Source organism: Carlito syrichta, unplaced genomic scaffold, assembly GCF_000164805.1.
Source record: "Carlito syrichta isolate Samal-C Ts95f unplaced genomic scaffold, Tarsius_syrichta-2.0.1 Scaffold307184, whole genome shotgun sequence".
NCBI lineage: Eukaryota > Metazoa > Chordata > Mammalia > Primates > Tarsiidae > Carlito > Carlito syrichta.
In genome coordinates, this window is record NW_007251280.1 from 464978 (window position 1) to 482779 (window position 17802).

The following is a 17802-nucleotide window of genomic DNA, read 5'->3' on the forward strand; positions in this document are numbered from 1 at the left end:
TTGATATATGTAGAGATGAGGTCTCGCTGCCAGGTGGGTCTCGAACCCGCGGGCTCAGGCAATCCAGTCACCTCAGCCTCCCAAAGGCGCGGGATTACAGGCTGAGCCACCGAGCCCGGCTAGGACTTTTAAAAAATAGAATGGAGTAAAATTTGCAAATGTTTGCCCTCTATTTGCTGTGTGTGTAAAGTAGCTTCCAGTTTTAGGCCAAAACAAGTTAATATTGCTAGTTTTGGAAATTCTCTCGATTAAGAAGAAAAGAACCAGTTAGCAATTCATGAATAACAATATAGTTACTTTAAAAAAGGATAAAAAATGTATTTTGCTAAATGTTACTTAACTGGTCATTAACACATGATTTAGTACAAATCATTGACAGCATATAGACTGCAGATGTAGTCTATATATTAGAAAGTAAGTTCCTAGTATATCTTATGGAGGGGAAAATTTGAACCTCTTTCCATGCCTGGCTGCCTTTGGCTTGCCTCCCTATACTCCCTTTTCCTTTCTCTATATGGAGGAGGTCTTCACCTGATGGTTGGAGCAGAGTCATTGTGAGGCCACACTTTATAATGCCAAGTGTCTACTCTAGGGGCAAGACCCAATTCACCCTTTCTATTACATCTTACTGCTTAAGACATTAACAGAGCCCAGTACAGCAGGGTAGGCAAGTTTTTACTCTTTCTCTAAATCTACAAGCTTAGGTGAATATATGGACTAGTGTTTTGTCAGCCCAGGTCTTCTATTATCTGAATTGCATCCTAAACACACAAATAGACCTATTCTACAACATACAGGAAGTGCAAGAGACTGGATTACATGACAAGTCTACACTGCATGATGCATTTCAGACTTTATGATCTACTTATTGTTATTGTGATAGTGCAGTTATTCATTAAAATGTAACTCCTTTCTGATAATATCTGTAGTTTATACAGTGTCCTCAGGATCTTGTAAAGAAAAGGTGCTAATGACAGGGCAGAATTTGGTGATTTTTGTGTACTTGCCAGCAATACCATGGTAACAGCAGAAACTCATCTGCACATTTTAAGTATATTTCTTTCTGGTTACAATGTTAATGCCAAAGTGATTATATTTCAACATCTTCTATAAATGTTTGTGATTTCGAACTGATGTCTAAGATAATTAGAGCTATCCTAGCAATATACATTTTGGCAGAAAACTTTTATACTTGTAAACTTTATAGAGTTTAACAGATATATTCAGTGGTTGTCCACCATTGATGCACTTTTTCTAAGCATTTGTGGGATCTGGGCAAGGGCTGAAGCAATTACATTGACCCTTTCTTCTGTCAGGTCTCTGACTATTGACCCCAGAGAAAACACCACCATACCATTTTCTCTAGAGCTCTGGACAAATTCATCCATTTCCTATGACAAAAATTTTGCTCCATCACAAAAAAGAATCAGCACTGCAAACACTATTGAAAACATTGCTACAGTCAACTAATGGTAGAAAATCAAGTATTATAAAAATTTTTGGAATAATGAATGTATGGAAACTGACTTAATCACTCAATTTGTTTGCAAGGAAATTTCTAGTATGAGATAAATGGCCTCTATTGTGCATATTTGTGTAAACGTGTGTGTGTAAATGTGCATTAATACATGTGTGTGAAAGAAAGAAATGAAACAGAGCCATTACACTGTAGTCAAAGAAGATAATGGTAGAAAGTATTAAACTCAGATTTTAAATTTATAATATATAATTACTAATTTAGGGTCTTGGAAGGTGGCATCACTTGACTTTAATTTTATATCACTGTAGGTCTATTAAATGCTTTGTGTTTGTTCCAGGCATTTTTTCCATATATATATATATTTTTTTTACTTTGAAGTCATTGGACCCATTCTCTAACTATAAGCACTGAGGATAAGTTTCTTCTGGTGGGATGATTTTATATTTTATCTCTGTACTTCTTTAGCTCTATAATTCTTTATACCTTACGTAAAGTTTATCAGAATTTTCCAGTCTTTTCCCTTAAAAAAAAAACCCACCTGAAAAGCTGACACTCTCTGAAGTTTTGTATCATGACTTGGAATTTCAATAAATTATTGTTCAGAGTCATTTTTTTTTATTTTTTAAAAAAATATTTATTTTAATCAATTTTTTAATGATATTATGGGGTACAGTTAAGCGTTAGGTATACAAATATACTTTGTTCAGGCACCCTTGTTGATAAGAGGTGTCTCCCCATCCCCAGACAAATATTTAATACCATTAATCCTATCTCCCTTCCCCTCCCCACATAGTTTCCCACCACTGTCAGTCATTTTCTTATAGTATTACGTTGGATGTTCAAGGTCCACTATATGAGTGAGAACATGTGATACTCATATCTTTGTTTCTGTGAGCGATCACTCAGTATTATAGACTCTAGTTCCATCCAGGTTGCTGCAAAATTCATGATTTTGTTTTTTTTTTATGGCTGCGTAGTATTCCATCAGGTATATGTACCACATTTTTTTAATCCAGTCCTCTTTTGATGGGCAGCATGGTTGGTTCCAGGTTCTTGCTATTGTGAACAGTGCTGTGATAAACATACGTGTGCAGGTATCTTTTCTGTAGAGTGATTTGAGTTCTTCAGGGTATATTCCCAGTAGGGGGATTGCGTGGTCATATGGGAGGTCAATATTTAGAGCTTTTAGGAATCTCCATACTGTTTTCCACAGAGGTTGCACTAGTTTGCACTCCCACCAACAATGTAGAAGTGTTCCCTTTTTGCCACACCCTCTCCAACAACTGTTACTTTTTGAATTACTGATAATTGCCATTCTGACTGGAGTTAGGTGGTATCTCAGTGTGGTTTTGATTTGCATCTCCCTGAAGATTAGTAAGGCTGAGTATTTTTTCATGTGTCTGTTGGCTGCTCGGATGTCTTCCTTTGAGAAGTGTCTGTTCATATCTTTTGCCCACTTTATAATGGGGTTGTTTTGTTTTTTTTCTTTTTCAGCGTGTTTGAGTTCCTTGTAGATCCAAGATGTTTGTAGATCCAAGATCCTTTGTCAGACCTGGAGTTGGCAAATACTTTTTCCCAGTCTGTAGGCTGCCTGCCTGCTCTCTTGATCATTTCTTTGGCTTTGCAGAAGCTTGTCAGTTAAATGAGGTCCCACTTGTCTATCTTCTCTCTTATGGCCTGTGTGTTTTGGGTTTTGTTCAGGAATTGGATTTCAGTTCCAATTTCCATGAGGGTATGTCCTTCATTTTCTAAGGTTCTTATGGTTTGAGGTTTTACATTTAGGTCTCTGATCCATTTAGAGTTCCAGCAGAATTCTACAAGACATTTAAGGAGGAGCTTATACCAATCTTACTGAAGGTATTCCAGGTGATTGAGAAAGATGGAACTCTCTCCAAATTATTTTACGATACCAACATCACATTGATACCCAAGCCAGGTAAAGACCCAACAAAGAAAGAGAACAACAGGCCAATATCTTTGATGAACATAGATGCCAAAATTCTCAACAAGATCCTAGTGAACCAGCTTCAACAACACATCTCAAAAATCATCCATCATGAACAAGTAGGCTTCATCCCTGGGATGCAAGGCTGGTTCAACATTCATAAAACCATAAATGTAATTAAATACATCAACAGATGTCAAAACAAAAACCACATGATTATATCATTAGATGCAGAAAAACCTTTTGATAAAATCCAGCACGCCTTCTTGATAAAAACCCTCGAACCTCTAGGCATACGGGGAACATACCTCAAAATAGTAAAAGCCATCTATGAGAAACCCACATTCAGCATACTCCTAAATGGACAAAAACTGGAACCATTTCCCCTGAAAACCGGAACAAGACAAGGATGCCCACTCTCACCCCTCCTGTTCAATATAGTATTGGAAGTCCTGGCTAGAGCAATCAGAGAAGAGAAGGCAATCAGGGGTATTCAAATAGGAAAAGAGGAAGTCAAGCTATCTCTCTTTGCAGATGACATGATTGTGTACCTTGAAAACCCAAGAGAATCTGTCAAAAACCTCCTTACACTGATAAAGGACTTTGGCAAAGCATCAGGATATAAAATGAATGTGCAAAAGACAGTCGCATTTCTTTACACCAATAATAAGCAAACAGAAACTCAAATAAAAAGCACAATTCCATTCACAATAGCCACAAAAAAAATGAAATACCTTGGCATCTTCCTAACTAGAAACCTGAAAGACCTTTATAATGAAAACTACAAAACACTGCTCAAAGAAATCAAAGATGACACAAACAAGTGGAAAAATATTCCATGCTCGTGGATTGGAAGAATCAACATTGTGAAGATGTCCATTCTACCTGAGGCAATCTACAGAGTTAATGCAATACCCATCAAATTACCAGCAACATTCTTCTCAGGCCTAGAAAAAACAACACAGGAATTCATATGGAAACACAAACGATCAAGAATAGCCAGAATAATCCTCAGCAAAAAAAAAAAAAAAAAAAGCAAAGCAGATGGTATCACATTACCAAACTTCAAACTTTACTATAAAGCTACAATAATCAAAACAGTTTGGTATTGGTACAGGAACAGGAATATAGACCAATGGAATAGAATTGAGAGTCATTTTTATAATGAAGAATTACAAAACTGATTGATCATATTTCTTAGGTCATTGTTTAGGTGTGACATATTTTACCTTGAAGCCACATTGTTAAAGTGATGTTCTACTTATAACTTGCTGTGAGGGACTCTCCTCAGCACTTTTCTGTGTCCAACAGGAAGCTTTTGTACCACGGTGGTGGAGGTTTATTTGGAGATAGGGTCACTCTTTTGAGTTACTAATATGATAAAAAGCCCCTGGTGAATGTGTTTGCTTGGAACGAACAATCATTCTAAGTTGTGCATCCTGATTGGTTCCAGTTTTAAATTTAAATATATTTCATAATTCCACATTGATAATGTATTCACCCACAAAATTAAGATATGTAGAGACAAAAGTTTCCTGAATATAATTTCAAAACTGTATACTCATATTTTGTTATCATTACTCTTTTGTTTTAAATTTATTATTTGTTTCTTTTTGTTGTAAAATGATGACTTACCCTTTCCAACAAAACATGCATACTTTCATATACTAATCACTGGGGTAAAACTTTAATTTAAAACTATTACTAAAAAAGGAAGATGATTTCAAAATTTGACTGTGCATATCACATATTGCCAGGTATTGTCAATATGTAATTTGAACTTTATGACATTATGTTTTATATGACAGTAATTGTATTACTACTCAAGTAAATCCATGAAACATCTAGGTAATGAACCCAGATGTCTGCAGTCACATTTAATATAACTTGTGTTCATTGTTTCATCACAGGGTTAGCTGCTCAGAGCTTTTTTCATCAACATAGTATTGAAATACTGTACCCTCTGTTTAAAGATTCATCACTGATCTTGTTCTTTAGACATCTTTAGAAGGTAATACAAGATGAATCTAAGAAATTTTGTAGAAGCAGGAACATTTTTGAAATGAGAGTAAATCTCACTTTTATTCTCTGACTAGAGGATTTCCTGATTTAAAATTTGTGTGCTTTCCACTTGGACGGACTCAGAGTCTATAATGCTCAGTGATCTATCAAAGAAACAAAGAACTGAGTACCACATATTCTCACTCATAAGTGAACCTTGAACAACTATCATAATACTATAAGAAGGGATTGCCAGTAGTGGAAAACTGCCGGGGGAGGGGGAGGGGGGCACACCTCATCAACAAGGGTACCTGTATAATGAACATTTGTATGCCTAACCCTGAATTGTATCCAACATCTTTAAAATAAAAAATTAAAAAAATAAAATTGTGTGCTTTCCATACAATTTTTATTTTGTTTATGTAAGTCAATGTACTCATCTGACATCTGTTTAGAAAATTGCTTTTTTTTTTTTAGATAAGAAAATGCAGTTCATTTAGAAAGTAAATTGGACAGAGAACAAGAGCGAGGATTCACCTTCTCAAGCAGGGGACAGGGCTAAAGCTTAAGAAAACATGGCAGGACCATAGGTCAAAGAGCACATGGCCACACCATCTTAGCAAGGTAATGGCCACAATGGCCTGGTAATGGCCTGCATAGAACATTTTAATCTTATTGTTTGTATGTTTTCATCCTACCAAAAACCGTGATCTTATTCTTCTCATCATTTTACCCCTCAGTTACCAACTAAACTTGCATTATGAATGACAGTAATTAAACATATTTGAAGAAATGACTGTGATAATGATGTATGCACAAAGAACAAGTTTTTTTTTTTTTTGAGTTGGAGTCTCACTGTCGCCCAGACTGGAGTGTGGTGGCACGCTCCCGGCCACTGCAGCCTCAACCTGCTGGACTCCAGCAATCCTTCTGCCTCAGCCTTCCAAGTAACTGGAACTACAGGCGCGTGCTATCACGCCCAGCTAATTTTTTGATTTTTTGTAGAGATGAGGTCTCTCCAAGTTGCCCAGGCAAGGTCTCGGACCTGCGGGCTCAGTCAATCCACTTACCTCGGCCTCCCAAAGCGCAAAATTACAGGATGAGCCACTGAGCCCAGCTAAAGTACAAGTTTGTAATCATTTCTTAATATGTTAGAATTATTCTGATGCTTGTTTTATGAATATCATCACAAATATTGAATTATGCCATCTTGATTTATGTTTTTCTCTGTATAGGTACATATACCTATATTAAGAAGGCAATGACTATGTGCTTTTTTTTTTTTTTTTTGAGTTGGAGTCTCACTCTGTCACCCAGACTGGAGTGTAGTTGCCGCTCCCGGCCACTGCAGCCTCGACCTGCTGGGCTCCGGCAATCCTTCCGCCTCAGCCTTCCAAGTAGCTGGAACTACAGACGCGCGCTACCATGCCCGGCTGATTTTTGATTTATTGTAGAGATGAGGGCTCGCCAAGTTGCCCAGGCAGGTCTCGAACCCGCAGGCTCAGGCAATTCACTCACCTCAGCCTCCCAAAGGCGCGGGAGACTATGTGCATTTTTAAAACACTTGGTACATTTTGCCAAGTGTTTAATTCTTTTAAAATATGCAGACATCATCTGAGGATCTAATATTTAATAGACAAGCAAGCAACTTGGGGTAACATTTATTTTATAAAGTAAAGAACTAGAAGAGGAAATTTCACAAACTACGGACTTGGATTCAAATCTTCCTTCTGTAAGTTAATGGCAACAGTGTGTATTAGTAATTATCCCTATTGTGTTACTAGTCATTCTTCCCTTTGTCTTCATTCTCTTATCTACTTTCCTAGTGGCCCTATCACTTTCCCTTGATGTGAATGTGAAACTTTTTCTTTTTTTTGAGTTGGAGTCTCACTCTGTCGCCCAGCCTGGAGTGCAATGGCCGCTCCCGGCCACCGCAGCCTCGACCTGCTGGGCTCCAGCGATCCTTCCGCCTCAGCCTTCCAAGTAGCCAGAATTACAGGCGCCCGCTACCAGCCCAGCTGATTTTTTGATTTATTGTAGAGATGAAGTCTCGCTGCCCAGGCGGGTCTCGAACCCGCGGGCTCAGGCAATCCACTCACCTCAGCCTCCCAAAGGCGTGGGATTACAGGCTGAGCCACCGAGCCTGGCTGAAACTTTTTCAAGATAGGGTTCAGTTACATAGAATTTTTATTAATCTTACCTCTGCTTTTATTCCTTGTGAAAGTTATCATATACATACAATGTAAACAATTTGCATTAGACGTAAATATTGGGCTTTAATCTCTTGAATAAAATTTCGGTTGTATGTTGTTGCTAATAAGAAGGTAGGCAAAACCTTTCTTAAGAGATTTTTGCAATAATGTAGTAAAGAATTCTATTTATGTCATAAAAGTATGATACTAAAGTAAAATATATTAGATTCTTGTGTTCCTTCATAAGGAATATTTTCCTATATGCTGACAGAATTCTTTTGTAATTCAAATATAAGGGTGGTTTTCAGTTCAAGTGGTAGAAATTATTTAATTTTTATTACATATGCAATGCACATTTTCTATGGGCAGTTATGTGGTTGAGACCCAGGATTCAACAAAGAAGCTTTACTGAGGTTTTATATGTTTGTCATTAGGCAGAAAACATCTTCTGTAATAAGGTAAACCATCCCTTTTATGCTCTACTAAAACTCTGGAATCTCAGTAATGGTTGGTTTAAATGCTAGAGTTAAAACAAGTAGACATTGGGTTTGGCTGCAAATATTTTGGGGCCACACATTTATGTTGCTGAGGAGTGGTTTTTCTTTTAATCTAGAATATTGATAAAGAGCCTCATCTCTTTTAATAAAATTGTATCAGTTCAAGTAGCTCATCTTACTGCCAAAACTTAAACATTTACATTTAAACAAATTTACACAGTATTTTACCTAGGACTTTTCTAGAGAATATAATCTTAATATTTTGGCAAATCAGTGCCTATTCAATGAGTAATTACATCTCAAGTGACTGACATATGTTAATTACTTGATAGAATTACTAATAATAACAAAAACAACAATAATTATAATATTAATAATATTTCTGGATCACGATGTGCCAGAGACATTCTGAATGTTTTATTTGTATTAACTATTTTATTCACACACCACAATATGAAGCTGTTGCTATTATGGTAACAGCAGATATATTTATCTCTATCAACATTCTACTCCACTTTTCATCATCTGTGGCTGAACTTATGTAGAATTTCTTAAATGGTCTGCTCTTTCCAGTCTGGTCCTCAGGAGGGTTTTTTTTTTGTTTTTTGTTTTCAACAAAAATCGATTATATTTCTCTATTATTTAACTCTATTCAGTAGCTTCTCAATGCATTTAGTATGTGCTCAAACTTCTTGCAAGTATCTGGCTTTAACTTTTCTCTCCAGTGTCATCTCCCTCTATACTCAGCCTTTTCCTGCAAACAAAACATGGAGTCTTGGGACCCATCCTTACTTCTCTACCTGCTTTTCTTTTTGTGTGTTCCTTGCCTCCTTGTCCTTTCACCTATTTCTGCACATGGTTTAAAGCTCATTGTAATTGTTAATGACTTTGGAATCACTTCTGGATGTTCTCTTATCATTGTGGACTTATAACACTTGTGAGACTTTTTTTTTTTTTACTTGCTTCTATTCTAGGTTTCAAGGTGTAATTAAGGTGTATTGGAGCAGAAACTGTGCCTACTTTGTTTCTCTGGAAATAACTTTTTAACTGATATGTCTGCCTTCTGAAGATGTTTCTTGATGTGCCTATTGATGTTTTTAAAAACAAAACTTGTAGTAAAATGCATATGTGATTGTTTAAAGAAATCATAAATACTTTAATTTGCAGATTTGTGACTTAGTAAGGTGTCCTGTTTGAGTGATGACCACAGGGCTCTAATTGAGTATAATGTCTGCTTTCCATTCTATTTGTGAGAATGATAGATCATCTTGTATTTTTATTCCATCAAATTACTTTTAAAAATCTCACTCCTCTAACTTTATAGTCATACAATCTCTCTTTCAAAGGCCCAAGAAAGAATAGGACTCAATAACCACCAATTGCAAATATGACTTGCCTAGTACTTCATTGTATAACTGATCCCATTTCTGCATATCAAATACTTGAATATTTTTAATCCTTTCCATGAATGTCATTTGGTCATTTTATTCTGACAGAACAATAGGAACATGGGAAAGAGGGAGCAGAAGTCCTCCACTATACTTCTCAAATGTGTAACCAGGAGAGAAACCGACTGTACACAAAGGGTATTCTAAGTAACTCAGCCGGTAGCTCACCACAGGGACTGATGGCATCAGCAAGGATGATATCAAACTTTGAATCTTGTAGTTTTTCCATAACTTTCTTGTTGAAAACTACAGCTCTACAGGGATTTCTCAGTCAATTTCCAAAGATTTCTTTTACTTGTGAAAAATATGACAAAAATGTAAATTTTGGAAGATCATACATACATCTTTGATCTCTTTCACTATAAGACCCACAATATCATCTTCAGTCAAAGATGTGGGATAAACTTCAAATTTAATTGTAGATGTTTTATTGGAATAAACAAGAATGGGAACTGAAGATGCCAATACAGTCACCTCATGACCTCTCCAGATAAGTTCATTCAGGATTGCCTTTATATTCAACCAATGGCTATAGTATGTGGGCCACACAAGCACCTTTCCACAACTCCTAGAGCTAAAGTAACTACTCAGCTGTATCAGCAGAACAACTGAAACCAATTTCATAGACATCCTGGTGCAGCACAATGCCTCCTTTCCATTTACTGTTCTTTTCTGCTATTTCTCATGCTTATATCCAAGGATAAATCAATCAAGCTAAAATATAACTATTAAACTTTGAAGTAAATATATTTATTACACAGACAGTTTGAGCAGGTGGATGGCAAGGAGAGAAATAAAAGTTAGATGACTTCCTATTTACACAGTTATGTTTATTGTTTCTTTTAGGCTTATAAGTGCTATCACTTAGCTAAAAAATATGCAAAGACAAGTCACCTCTCTTAATCATTATTTCTTTAATATCTTGGTTCAAGAAATATTTTTTTGTAAAAGTTTGTTGACATATAATTTACATATACTAAAATTTACTAATTATTAAAATATTGAAAAAAACTTCAATGTTCCCTGGTATATTCACAGAATCTTGCATCCACCACATCAATTTAATCTCCCAAATTAAAAAAACCCAAAACTCCATGTACACTTTAGTCTTTAAGATGCATTTATTGATATGAATATGCAGGTTTTGCTCTTGATTCTAATGACATAGTATATTATATTGTTTTTTCTTAGATGTTAAAGCAATACTGCATGTATAGTATAAATTTGACTTGTTTATGATGTGTAATCCTTTTACATGTCCTGGATTTCATTTGTTAGTGTACTTGGAAGATATCTGTGTCTACAATCATAAGAGATAGTGATCTGTTATATACGTATTTTTTGCAATGTCTTTGAGTAATTTAAATATAAGGGGTTAATTGAAAATTTTGGTAGTTTTTTTCTTCTGCTTTAATTTTCAGAGGATTAATTGTTTTGGAAAATTGGCAAAAGGATGGAACTTCAGAGTTTCCTACTCTACTATTTTCAATCATTGCCTGATTATTTTTCAAATAAAGTTTTATTGGAAGTCACTAGGTCTTGGGCTTTTTTTAGATGGTAGTTTTTTATTATGACATTGATGCCAAATTGGTATTAATTTGTTCTGTTTTTCCATTACTTCATGGTTTAATTTTGGCAAATGGTCTGGGTCCATGTATTTATTCATTTCTTCTTGTCTTTCCAAATTGTTGGCATACGATTTGGCATAAGAATCTCTAATGATCCCTGATATTTCTATTGTCTCAGTTCTTATGTCTTGTTTTCATGTCTGGCTTTATTAAATTGAGTCATCTCTCATTTTTTCTTAGTCTAGGTAAAGGTTTGCTGATTTTAATTATTTTATTTTCTAAAACATCACAGGCACTCACATTTTTAAACTGTTTTCTATGGCTGCTTTTATATTACAATGGCAGAGTTGCATAGGCTCAAGGATCTATTGGGCCTCTAAGGTGTATGATTTTTATGGAGACTTTATAGAAAATATTTTCTAGTCATGTCTATAATAAGTGGTTCATTTTTCCTGATATTTTCTATAAATTTAATGCAATTAAAAAACTGTATGTTTTTTAGTGAGCCTGATTGTCTGTGACCAATTATATTTAAAAAATAATGAATTCCTCTATCTATATGCATTTTATTTAGAATAGATGAAGCTTTTTGTTGTCTCTCTCTCTGTGTGTCTTTCTCTGTGTGTGCATGAAAATTCATTAATCTGTTAAATATTTGTAAGTAAAAGTGACTTTCCCAGATTCACTTGATAGAATTTAAAGGTAAATGTACTAACTCAAATTCTAAGGCAAAAGATAATAATCTTGGAGCAATAATCACAAGAAGTAGCATGAATGGGAGGATTGAGAAGGAGATATATGAGGAAATAAGGGTTTTAAAAAGACCCTACATCTAGACGACAGTGCACATGTCCAGGGGCAGACACTTGTTCAGAAATGCCCTGAGAAGATCCCAAGCTTTTCACCTCTGGATGACCCTTAGCACCATGCAAGCAGAATGCAGTAGCTAAACAGAATTGTAAATGGCCTGGCGGAACTTTAACCAAGTATCTCAAACACAGTCAGTTTGTAAAGATTGGAAGATTATTACTATTTGGTTCTAAAAATTTAATAATATGTCTACAAACTTACTAGCTGACCAAAGTAGGCAATATTAATAATTCTTGTACAAATATTTTTGCATATGTCATCAGATCAACATATTTATACATTTCTTTTGAGGATGTACATGAAAGAGGAAGTGCTGAGATAAGGGTGCATGCATAATTACAATTTTCTTGTTGACTTTGAATTTTGTTAAAAAAAAAGTCAGAGAAGAGAATAACCTCTGGATTTGGGAAAATGGCTAGTGTGGGAAATAAGGAACTTGGTGCTCCTGCCACAGACTTAAAAGGTTTCTCAAGCCTCGAGAGACTCCAATCCAACATAGTAATTGGCTTGGATGCTGGTCTTCTACATGCTGCCATACCCACAAAAAGTTGTGCAACCATTTAGGCTCATTCCAACTGAGCCATTTTAAGAAGTTGACCCCTGTAGTCCAGAGTCTGCTGCCAGCTCCCAGGGCAGGCAGAAACAGGAAGCTTTGATGTTTCATTTACCCCAAGTGCTGGAGGTCTACTGGCAAAGCCTATTACAACATCTGAGACAATAGTATAAGCCTTAGGAAAGTCTGTTTCAGACCTCAGCTAACACCATTACCCAAGCCACTTCCACCAATCGGAAGGCCTCGAGCCCATGCCTATGGCCAGTACAGCATTGTCACCATTGTCAACTGAGATAGTTACAACACCAAGCTTGCATTCAAACAAGAAAATCCTATGAAGGCTCTGTACTTCTCCTGCCAAACCAGTTAGAACTGGTGCATGCCACTGGGTAACTAGAGTACTGGTTAACTCAACTCAGCTCTGCCCAACATCGCCACCCTACCACAAGAGATTAGAAGAAAGTTTATGGCATTGCATATCTTCCAGTCTAGTCTATAGATTTAGATATCAGCTTCTCCAGAGGGCCCTGGAAAGATGTCAGTGACCAATTCTCCTTAGAATTCAACCCTTGCACCTTTATATCACTGGATCCCCTGCAAGCACCATTCCAGGCATGGATAAAATATTCTCAAAGCAGAATCTTAAAACAAAACAAAACACTAATCTGAAGCTCTGGAAATGAAAGACTCATTTAGCAAAGTACAAAGTGCGGTGGGAAGTTTTAACAGTAGACTGAACCAATACAAGACAGGGTTGTAAAACTTGATGATAAGTCTTTCAAATGAACTAAATCAGACAACAATAAAGAAGAAAAAAGAATCAAGAGAACAGAACAAAGTCTCCAAAAATGTGAGCTTATATAAAATGTTCAAATATAAGAATTATAGGTGTTTCTGGGGAAGAAGAGAAAACAACAGGTTTCAAAAACCTGTTGAGGGAATGTGAGAGAAATTTATCAAAGATATAAATATTTAGAGGTACGAAGTTCAGTGAACTCTGGAAGATGCATTGCAAAAAGGACATCCTCAAGGAATATAGTCATTAGTTTATTCAAAGTTAATGTGAAAGAAAAAATTCTAAGACAAGTGAGACAAAGCAGCAATAACTTGTGGTTAAACTATCAGATTAATAGCAGCCTTCTTAGCAGAAACCTAACAAGCCAGAACAGTCTGGAGTCTATTTTTAATCTCCTCAAACAAAATAATTGTCAGCCAGAGATTTTGTATCCTTCAAAACTAATTTAATAAATGAAGAGAAAATAAGTCTCTCTCAGACAAACACGGAGTGAATCTGTCACCACAAAACTGACTCTACAAGAAATACACAAAGCAGTTCTCAATTTTGAAACAAAAGGTCGATTTTCCAATCTAACTTCTGTGCAATTCTTTGCATCTTTCATGTGGCACTGGGTCACATATCAGACACCTATACCTCCAACAGGCCTGACTTAACATTCTGGGGGTACCCACTGGGAATGTAACCTAACATTTTTGGAGGTCCTGCTGAAATTTGCTGCTCTCTAGGTCTCTCTCATTCTCTCCCACCAAGATTTGTTACTCTCTCTCACTCTTCTCTTTCTCAGTCTGAGTCTCTCTGTGGAGAAAGACCAGGTGCTTGGCTTTTGCCCATGTGAGCTACATGGAAAGGATCTCTCCCTGCCACTTTAGCCTTCTCTGGTATGAAACTACATCTTCACTGGTGAGTCCAATTGTTTATCTGGTCAGGAAAGGATCCAGGAACAGCTCTGAGAGGCCACCCTTTCTCTTTCTCTAAGTCCATTTGGGAGCACATTACTGGGGCTCGGGGCCCTCTAAGGAAATCTTGACCAAGTTTCCCAAATGAGTGGTTTGAAGCATCCCTGGCACTGGGGCCTGAGGCCCTCAATAGCTAAGGTGCTGTCTCCGATGGGTCAAGGAGACAGAGAATGCTCTCTCTCACTCATTCTCACACACACAGGCTAATTCCACTATTCCTCTGCCTGGGACGCTGGACTCAGAAAGTAGATGGACTTTCTCTCTCTTGGTCCTCTCTCAAACCTTAGAACACCCTCTTTCTCGCTCCCTTCCAGGGCACCTCCACCATCAAAATGCATTCCAAAAGGTCTCAGGACCCTCTCACTAGAGAGGGGCACCTGCCCTAAGCCCGACCTCAATACTGGCTAGGCAACCAGGAGATGGGCCCAAGGTGGGTCTCTTGCTTCTGATACTCTCCTTCAACTTGACCTCTATTGCTGCCACGAGGGCAAAGGGTTGAGGTTTTCCAAATGGCACCACCCAGGCCCCTTGTTCTTCCTGTAGCACACTCCTAATTCCTTTGATTACTTTATCTCCTTCCAACTTCCCTTCCCTCTAACAACTTAAATGCTGACGCAGCTGGTTTAACTTCCATCTCTTATGATCTGCTTTTGCCACTCCCTCCATCAATTTCCCCTTCTGCTCTTCCTTCTTGCCCTCCACCTTTACCTACAGAGGAGGAGCTGACGTCTACAGTGGCCGTGATGCCCCACCCTAATCTCCAGCCTCCCTCTTCTCTCCCTCCCCCACTGCCTGATAACCCCCAGTTGGCAACCCCTACTAGCTGCAGCGAGTCAAATTACGGGGGTCACCTCCTCTCCTCCCCCCACCCTTCTCCATCACAGGTGCAGGCTTTACTGGTCTCCTCTCAAGGAAGTCGCTGGGACAAAAAGATATTAAAGTTCATGTTTGTTCTTTTTCTATGCCAAATCTCTCAAATTAAATCTTAATTGATATTATGTTAATTAATCCTGCTAACTAACTGAAAAACAGTCCATTGTCATTCTAATCTGCTTTGCCAACCAAACTTGCAAATGCTCTAGTAAAATTTTAATTCCAATTTTACCATTTGCTGAAGCATTAGTGTCAGATAATATCAGCATGTGTTATGTCAGGCTTGCTAAAGCTTTTTGGGAAGAGAGTTAAGTCACTTTTACCAAGTGTGTTACATCTCTTTTGGATGAATGGAATATTGGGCACTCTGTGTGAGCACAGTGAGAATGGGACCTGATCACTTTCACCTAACTGTCCGCACTTTACAACCAAGACTGCAGTTTAGTAATTTATAAAGTGTTTCAAACAAATTTGCCTGTTCATAATTAGAAATAAGTAGGGACACATCATTTCACACCCACGTGGTCTGTTCACTGTAAAAGGGTTTTACATCAGACTCTTACAGACAGAGAAATGGTCAAAAGTTTCATATGTATAGCCAATTAAAGTTAAACTTTTGAGTTTTTTTTTTTTTTTCCTGCTGAGACATTAGAAAAGCAACAGGATGACAACTTGGAGAACTGCAGAACCAGAGGGTCAAAGAGACATCGGAACTGGCACTCGCCATTAGCGACAAAATTCCAACTGCCGGTCAGACACCTGGTAAGAACGAACCTACTGAACGGGCAGGTCATCTGGAGGAAGCCAAAAGGGCCATAACAATGGTCGGGAGGAAGGGGTCCCTGCCTAACCATTTTTTCCTCTCTCCTTGCAATATCTGCTTCTGCAAATAGCTTGCTTAAGCCCCTTGCTACCACCTGAGCTATACTGCACGCACACAAACTATACGTACGCGGAAATGTAAACCAGGTATAAGGCAAAGCTCACAAGCAGGCGGGACCCCAGGACTTAGGAATGAGCCCCCTGGGCCTGCCAGCATAAATAAACTTGTGTTCTCCTCACATTCCAGGAGTGCTGCTCATCTCTGGACTGTGGGAGTTAACAAATACCGCAGCATTTTGGAGCTAGATTGACCGCCAAGGCCCGTTAAGGCCCTGACTGCTCTGCGGACTCCGGGGACAACGCCCCGGGACCGAACAGGGAAGTGCGCACCCAATGGAATTCCAGGTCCCTCGCCCCTCACAAGCCAGAGGCCCCTCTGACTCCGGGGAGCCCGTGCTGTTCCCAAGGAAGGTGAGGACTACCACTTGTGGAGGACGTCTTCGGTAAGAAACCCTGGGGTAGTCAGTTTAGAAAATTGGAAACTGGTAGTCGACTAGGAATTGATCATCCTCGGGCATTTTGACCCTCTGTTAGGTCTTAAGTCCAGACAGGACTTAAAACAGGAATGTATTAACCTCAGATTGAAAGTGCATGAATGAGTGAGTGAATGCTGGTCCCAAGACATCAGTCGAGGGATCTGATTGAATCCTAGCCTGTGTTACCGTGAGGACCTCCTAGGCTGAAAGCCGCCCCAGCCTTGTGATAAGGCTGGTCGGGGCTGAGGGTTTGTACCAACCCACCAATTGCTAAGAGGCGTCTCAAATTCCTTTTGGCGGGGCGGCCAGGCAGGTGCTGCGAGAAAGTGCTGTGAATGTATTTGTGGCTCCAAGATCTTTGGGCAATGGAATCTTGAGTGGGCCCCAACCTGCCTTACGGTCGCTGTTGCGATGGCTCAGTGAAGATTCATTGTCCTCACGGACTTTGACCTGGCGTGGGGTTTATAAACATACTCCTATGCCAAGATGTCCTTAAGATTCCACGAGGAATCCAGCCAGAGGGGCACCTGAGTGAGGTCCAATTTTACTCAAACGCCCTTCCTGCTGCATCTCCATTCACGGGTTAGGCACATATAAAATGGGGACATTCCAATCTAAAGCCCAACCTACTGCCCTTTTCCTGCATGCTGAGCAATTTTCATGCAGGCTTCTCCAGAGATTATGGCATAAAGATGAAGGAATAACTCATCATACCCAGCAGTTACAAAAGGTATGGATATTAATAGAAATACAGTCATCTTGAAACGCTCCCCTCCAGCCAGTGCCAAAGTCGAATTAGGGAGACTATTGACCTGTTCAGGATCTTAGAGCAATTAATGAAGCTACGGTCACCCTTCATCCAGTAGTTCCAAATCCGTACACTCTCCTCAGTTTCATCCCACCCCAAGCCTCTCACTTTACCTGCCAGGACCTGAAGGATGCCTTCTTCTCCTTTCCACTAGTCTGCTGCAGTCAAGAGTTGTTTGCCTTTGAATGGAAAGACCCCACAGGGGAAAAAGAGTCAATTAACTTGGACTCATCTATCACAAGGGTTCAAAAATCCCCCCACCTTATTCTGGGAGGCACTGGCTCTCAACCTTGCAAATTGCAAGCCACCTAACTGCTTTATTCTTCAGTATGTCGACAACTTCTTGTTAACAGTTCCCAACCAGAAGGCTTGCATAAAATGGATGAAGGAACTCCTTTCATTTCTTCAGGAACAAGGTTATAAAGTGTCGATAAAAGACCCAAATATGTCAGGA

General features: G+C 38.4%; 1 pseudogene; it reads right to left on the minus strand.

The window, feature by feature from the left end:
- The window catches only part of LOC103266440, a 22129-nt pseudogene extending 11936 nt beyond the window's left edge, over positions 1-10193 (minus strand).
- Between the last annotated feature and the right edge of the window lie 7609 nt (positions 10194-17802).